Source organism: Manduca sexta, chromosome 12 (assembly GCF_014839805.1).
Source record: "Manduca sexta isolate Smith_Timp_Sample1 chromosome 12, JHU_Msex_v1.0, whole genome shotgun sequence".
In the NCBI taxonomy this organism is placed as follows: domain Eukaryota; kingdom Metazoa; phylum Arthropoda; class Insecta; order Lepidoptera; family Sphingidae; genus Manduca; species Manduca sexta.
The window spans coordinates 6,433,518-6,441,999 of NC_051126.1; positions in this window are offsets into that span (position 1 = coordinate 6,433,518).

Below are 8,482 nucleotides of genomic sequence, written 5' to 3' on the forward strand. Positions count from 1 at the left end.
ACCTAAAATATACAATATTAAACTTGAATCTCTCACAACTTGATAATTAGATTCATCTTCGACATTCAATTAAAATGTCAATACACACAGCCTTGACATGTACGTCAAAGAAGATTATAATTAAAACAAATTATTAATACCTTTTTAACTAGGTAAATCCCAAAATCAGAGTAAACATCTTAAATCCCCAGAGTTAAACAAACGTTGACACAAGCCATATTGTATTGGCACGTTTTGGTAACCATTCAAAGCTCTCAAATAGTTGGGAGTCAACCCTGGATTTATCGTAAAAACGGAACGAGGGAATCAAAATCCTCTTATCGCTCTGAAGCATAAAGCTTAAAATTGAAATTTAATAACTATATCTGCTGCGATCCTGGCGTTTTTAAATCGTATCCCGTACTATGACGTTCGCGGGAACGTAAATATTTTCCTGTATAGAACACTGCTGATTATTTAGGTGAAGCGCAATTTTAAATTGGAGTATAGACGATGCATACTTTGCTTTAAGATTCAGTTTCTTTTGCAATATCAGAGAACATTGTCAAAGTTAACTGGATAGTACATATGATATTTTGTGGAAGTAAAGACAATAATTACTAACAATCTTAACTCACGACGCTCGAAGATATCAATACAACACAAAATAATTATTATGTTCGATTTATCACAATAAAAATCACATTGTGGATTTTTTCGGGATGTAAGTAGCCTGTTATAATATTAATGAAGTGTTAGCTACTTATTTACCAAATTTCATTCAAGTCCATTAAACAGTATTTGCGTGATTTGCTTACAAACCCAACATTTTAAAAACATTAATATTATTTTATAACAGTTGCCTAAAAATCTATATCCATTAAATTGTCAAAGTTATGAGCATGCGTTTTTGTCGCATATTCGTCCTCAGAGTTCGTTGCACTAAACATAACATAAAAATCAAAACTATTACCATAGATGAAGTGACAACGCGTAGAGGTAAATAAAACAAGTGAAAAACACGAATTACCGCACCGCTCCGAGACCGAGCATTGTTCCACCGATATTTTGTACTGTCAATCACATTCTGCGGAATACTGAATAATACACGAAGGTACGTCAGAAGTCACGCGTCTATTTTTAATGACACAGCCGGGACCTTATCTCCTCCTCATGTTCAATTCAAGGGACCTAGGTTACATTCAAAGAAATCTGTGTAGCGAAATGCGTGTTACATACACCCAACAACATTATTAGAGAAGTTCGCACGCGGTAATTATCTTACTGAGATAAGAACAAAGTTCTTAATATATGCAAAATTTCTAACAAGATTTGTGTAATCTTGTTTGTTTAGCGGGGTAGATATGTAAAATAAACTCATTATAAAATCTGCGCTAATATGAATACGAAAATAAATTGTGCGCGTTGAAACAAAGTAAAGGTAGTTCAATTTACGAGCCCAATATCAAACGTTAGGAAGTAATGAATTAAAAAATACTACGTTAAACATTATTTAATTATACTATAAAATTACGCAAATGTTTGACATTTTAATAATACGAGTTTTATGGATTTTGTCGCGGTTTTTTTCGGACCACTAACACCTCAGTCTGCTTCCTGAACACGGAATGCTGAAAATCTTTTGAAACGTCGGACCAAAAATAAAATTAAAAACCGCCATAAAATTCGTAAAGCTACATACTACTATCGTTAGTTATGTATTGTGCAGACATTTAATGTGAAGTAATAAAAAGAAATAAAGTATTTTTTGACAATAGGAGATTTTGACACAATGAAACTATTTTACATTGTCCACACTAAGTCTGTTCTATGAGAATTACAAATAAACGAAATTTATATATTTTTAAATAAACAAAATTATCGGCCCACAACTTTACGAAGTTATAAGAAATAGTGAACTATTTTAGGATTGATGAGAAATGGTTAAAAATAGGAAACTTAACACAATTTTGTGTGAGCGTTAGTAAAATATTTATATTTGTGTGTGGGTATATACACACAAAATAAACTATGGCTCGAAATGACAATTATGTATAAATATTCTATTTTATTTCATAACCTATTAGGCATAAAACTGATTGATTCCTTTTACGTATCGGGATACGATAGCGAATGTTGTAAGCTATGACCTTGGATGGGATCGGGTCCCACCCCAGGTCATGGCGCGGCGTCGCAACTAGAGCACCGCGACTCTAAAATGGTTCACCCGGGTTGTATATTTCAGAAGGGGTTAACTTAAAAAATCGTACGTAAAGATACTTGATTTGTTTAAAAACAATATTAAGAATATCTAAGACATCAATCCCTGTTACAGCTCAGGTGGTTACAACACTATTCCCAGTCACATACTTTAGAATGTCGACGATGACAAACCACATACATGTAGCTACTTGAGGTTTGCTCAAGCTGTCGATCCAACTTTCGCCGTCTTTGCACGCAATATTGCCAGACATTTGGAAATACCAGGAATTTAATTCGTAAATAATCGAAATAGCCAAAATTACGAGTAACTAGTAAATTCCATAGAGCTGAGAATTTCGCCGGGCCGAATACCTTTCCGTCATTATACAACGGGTGTCTACAAACGTAATTACATTAACGTTTTTCTCTGAATCTTTTTCAAGTTTCATACGAAATTAAATGTATAGAACTGGCAACATTAATTAAATTTTTGAATGAAACCTGCATGTTTGTTGAAGAGCATTGGGTTTACGTTATATTAATTTATATTAACAAAAGACAAAGTATCAATTTATATCATGTCTCTTCAAATTACGGCGTAATTTTCTTCGCTTACTTTGTAGTGATGCTGGTGCATTTTTAAAATATATAGCTATTCAGCTTACAGCAATTACATAATGTGAACAAGTAATCCTATTACAATTTCCAGAAATTTGTTATTATTCGATAAAATTTCGATACAAAAGAATAACATCGTAAATAACGGTCACACGAGGAATCTTAGATTAAAAATCTTATAATAGAATAAATATAATTATTAAGAATAGATTAAAATGCAAATTATTTTCGAGCACGTGGCACTGTCAAAGTGACCAAACGGTTCTTCATCAACAAAATATTATATAAAAAGTTAATAAATGATTTATCAACAACGTCCAATTACCGAAGATACTCTGAACAATGCACATGCATCAGTGATTCAAGTTAATGAATGAAAGACCTGGTCAAGTGCAAATAAATTTGTAATACAACAGGCAACAGCAAAAAGTACTTTCCAGCGAGTCCAACGCACCAAGTAATTTTATATTTTCCGACTGGTAACACCACGACAAATATAATATGAATGAAAAATTTAAAAATGTATCTTTTGTTTCGGGTTATTGTGATTGTATTGTTTTTATTCATCTTGTTCTATAATTTATTGCTCATTATAAAGGAAGCCGTTCTTGTAAAAATTATTATTGTGAAACATCACGCATTTATATGTGACCCAAAATTCGGAGGTGTATATCAGAAAAAGTTTGATATCATATTTAAAATTTTAAGAAGAGTTTTTCATTTATATTTAAAACAACACATCTCTGCGCGTATACAGGGTGGATTCTTAACACGGGGTAAATACTATAAGCGCTGTAGTTGTAAGAAAACTTTCTTACAAGACTGTCCAACATTTTTGCAGACATGAAGATCTACATTGACAGATTATAATAAATGTAGTCATTATGAAAATTGTCATTTTTAGCATAACCGTTTTTGATGCGATCGGCCTTATCGCTGACAACGGTCCAAGGACCATTAGGAGTTTGAGTATATTTAGGGCTAGAAATGGCAAGAAAAAACTTTCTTCATACATTTTATAAGAAATTCGGTTTAAAAACATATCTTTGTATTCTGGGTTGATTAATCAGATGGTCCTTGTTAGTAAGGTTCGATAGTATTTTTGTTTTTTTGCCTATATTGCCCATTTTTTTGCTGTCTGTGTATATGTTGTAAAAATCTGTGAATGCATCTGTGATCTGAGTATCTTCAAAAACGATAGATAATCTCCTAAAAAACATCAGTAGCTGTCCTCGCTGTTCGTTCTCAGAAATCCACCCTGTATAGCACTCTTAATTTAAATGGTCATTGGGATTTTCGGATATTGTATTTAATATTTTGTTAGAAATTGTAACAATTATATTATCCTTTGTTTTGTCTTTAATTTGTTAATAAATGATTTGTTATTGATGTAAAGCATGTTCCCACCAGCTACATCCGGTAGTCACTTTATTAATATTGACTTCCGGTATAACCGATGTCTGTCGGTAGACAGAGATAATTTTATTGATAGCAGTCGGGAACATGGCATTCGAGTCTGAGCTCTCTTGAAGCAAAGACGTCTTGTATAATATCGTTAAATAAAAGTGTTGTAAAGTACAAGTGAAGTATTACTTAAATAAGAAGCTATTTAATTACATCGTATTAACAGCTCAGAAGTGGGATCACACCGAAAATAAAAACATTTTTTTTTTTTTCTGGTGTCGCCATACGCCCTTAGTTTTGAAGCAGTTTTAAACAAAAATAATGGATGAACAACGTCGTAAGCGCGTTAGTCATTCAAACGTTGAAACAGAGTTGCCAAAACGCCAGCGGGTGACTGGCGATTCAAGTTGTAGGGCACATAATTATGTCGGTGTAATGCAGAGCAGCCAACAGAGACGAAACTATCGAGAAAATACGTCGTCAGATGGCAGCAACGTGACTCCGGGTCCAAATATAATTGCAGGCTGCAGTCGTAACGCGATACACACGCAGCCCAGTTCGACACATGGTGATCGCATCGTGCTAAAAGATCACTGTAACGAAACTTCTCGGCGCAATCATAGTTCACGTAATCGGCCCCGCGTCTTGCGCAGCCGCAACCGCAGCCGCAGCCGAAATCGCAGGCGCACCCGCAGCTTGAGCCGCAGCCACAGCCGAAGTCGCAGGCGTAGCCGCAGCTCGAGTCGCAGCCACAGTCACAGCCGAAGTCGCAGGTACAGCCGCAGCTTGAGCCGCAGCCGTAGCCTGAGCAGCAGTCACACCCTAAGCCGCAGGTGTAAACGAAGTCAAAGCCGCAGCAACCGACGTAGTCGCAGATCCCGCACTGGTCGTCACAGAAGAACCAGCCGCTTTCAAGGATCCCGGTTAGTAGATATTTTTAAGAATCTTGTTCAGACCATGAAAATGCAAGATGGAAATGAACGTTTTCCAGTTTTAAATGTCCTGCCGGAATTTGATCCCTCTAAACGTAATCAAACTATTGATATGTGGATCTCTAAGGTAAATGAATCTGCACAGATATATAAATGGACTGAAAGGCAGACGATTCATTACGCATTGCCTAAATTAACCGGTTTAGCTCAAAAATGGTATCAAGGACTTCCGAGTCTCATGTTTTCCTGGTCTGAATGGCAAAATAAGCTGCGTTCAGCATTTCCTAGCGATGAAAATTACGCCCAACTGTTGTCTGACATGCTATCGTGCAAAGCGCGTTTTAGAGATTCGTTAGAAGAATATTTTTACGAAAAAATGGTTCATTTGAATAGATGTAATATTTATGGGAAAAATGCAATAGATTGTATCCTCTTTGGTATTGAAGATCGTTCTATAAGGACCAGTGCTGAAGCAGCACAGTATTCAGATCCTGATAGATTATTGGTTTATTTAAAGGGCGTTAAATTGAATAAGCGTGTAGACAAAACTTCGCAGCAGACTAGTATGACTGACAATAAGCGTAATAAACCTAATAGAAATTCGATGAATACAACGGAAAACAAATCTAAATGTTATAATTGCGGGGAAGAAGGACATCCGTATTATAGACGTAAAGAAACTATCAAACGTTGCACCAACTGCAAACTGGTAGGGCATTTAAATGAGAATTGTCCTAGTAAAAGAGATAGTAACTTAAAAACAGTATTAGGGATCTCCCAAGAACAAGATAATGATCTTAAATATTTTAAGCCTATAATTGTTAATGGCATGAACTTTGACTGCTTCATTGATTTTGGGAGCCAATGTTCTATGATTAAAGAATCTGTTGCACGAATATTAAATCAGAAATGGACATCTAATGATTTACCTGTACTAAGGGGATTCGGTGACGGACTCGTGAACTGTTTAGGCAAATGTGATGTAGAAGTTGTTGTAGACACTGTAAAAGCACAAGTGCCAGTCCTTATAGTCCCGAACCATTTGTTACAAGTCCCGGTATTATTGGGTCAAACATTCACTGAACAAGATCATGTAGTGGTTCTCAAAACTAATGAAATTTTAAAGATTACTACTAAGCCGGAAGTGGGACCCCATAGGTTATTGTTACGAATTTCAAGGGAGACAAATGTAAATGGACTTACTTGTGTTGAAGTATATTCTGAACCATGTTTCACTGGTGACGTTCTTGTAGAGTCGAGCTTTAGTCATGCGATAGGTAAAGAATACGAAGTTATTCAGGGTTTAATATGTTTGATGGAAGGCCGTGGTCGATTAATGCTGAAGGGATATAATCCATTAGGGGTAACTTTAAAACAGGATACATTATTAGCGCGCGTAAAACCTTTTGTAGGAATACATTCGCATACTGTGAATAGAATTTTGAGTAACGATGCAGAATTGCCAAAGTTACTTATTGATAGTTCGTTAATAAATGTAGGTTCTGATATAGGAGATCAATATCAAAAGTTATTATCAAAGTTACTGAATGAATATCGGGATTGTTTCGCTTTTTCGACTCGAGAGTTGGGATGCATAAAAGGAATTGAAATGGAAATTCAACTGCACGATAAAACCCTGTAGCATATCGACCTTATCGACTGGCTCATTCAGAACGTCAAATAGTCCGCGATATGATTAAAGATTTAGAGGATTCCGGGATAAGTTCGCCCTTCGACGTCAGATTATGCATCTCCAATCTTATTGATTAAAAGAAGACTGGCGATTACAGACTCTGCATAGATTTTAGGTCTTTGAATAAGAAAACAATTAAAGAACATTACCCATTACCTAGAATCGATGATCAATTAGATAATTTGTCGGGATTCAAGTATTACACTACCCTAGATCTTGCCAGTGGATATTACCAAATTCCTATGGCAGCTGCTTCCAAACATTTAACTGCTTTTATAACGCCTGATGGGCATTTCGAATTTAATCGTATGCCCTTTGGTCTAGCTAATGCACCATCAAATTTCCAAAGAGCTATTAATAGTATTCTCGGTAATGCTCGATTTAAAGAGGCTTTTGCATACATGGATGACGTAATTATTCCATCCAAAACTATTGAGGAAGGATTCAATAAATTACGTAAGACATTGGAATTATTTCGAGCAGCTGGACTCACCTTAAAATTATCTAAATGCAATTTTTTTATGAAATCCATTAACTACCTAGGGTTCGAAGTAACTGAGAATGGAGTTCGGCCTGGAAATAGTAAAATAGAAGCAGTTGCAAATTTTCCCTGCCCCACTGACCAGCACAAAGTTCGTCAACTTATTGGTCTAGCTAGTTTTTTTCGGCGTTTCATTAGAGGTTTTTCTACAATCGCTAGACCATTGACTCAACTTTTAAAAAAGGAATCGAGGTGGCATTGGGGTAATATAGAACAAGAAGCGTTTGAAACTTTAAAAGGGGAGCTAGTTAAACGTCCCATTTTAGCTTTTTATAACCCAAAACATGAAACTCAAGTTCATACGGATGCTTCTAAAATAGGGATTGCTGGAATTCTGATGCAACGACCTCGTAAAGAATCTTCTTTTAATGCTGTAGCATACTATAGTAGACAGACATCCCCTGAAGAATCTCGTTTTACTTCGTATGATTTGGAGACTCTCGCGGTCGTAACAGCATTAAAACAGTTTCGAGTGTATTTACTGGGACTTCACTTTACAATAGTTACCGATTGCAGTTCGGTCAGGGCTACCTTTGAGAAAAGGGATATATTGCCAAGAGTTGCGCGATGGTGGAGTAGTTTACAAGAATTTGATTTTGACATATCACATAAACCGGGTGCTAGTATGAGTCATGTAGATGCTCTCAGTCGTAATCCCGTGCAGCAGGACAATTTAACAGAAGTAAGATTAATTGACACAAATTGGATAGCTACTGCTCAACAAAGCGACTCTGATCTTCAAAGAATTGTTGGCATATTAAACGACAAAGAAGCTGATAATATAATAGAGATTAAAAACAATTTTGTATTAAAACGTGGGCTGCTGTACAGGAAAACCGCTGACGGCGATCGCTGGGTAGTGCCAAAAGGAGTAAGGTGGCATTTACTTAAGGCTAATCATGACTCATTGGGACATTTTGGTTTTGAAAAGACTTATGACAAAATTAAACGTCAATACTGGTTCGCTAAAATGAGACGTTTCATTAAGAAATATGTAGATTCTTGTCTAGAGTGTGCTCATACCAAAACTCCAGCCGGTAGGAAGTCCGGTGAATTGCACCCTATACCTAAAATTAATCGACCGTTCCATACTTTGCACATTGACCATTTAGG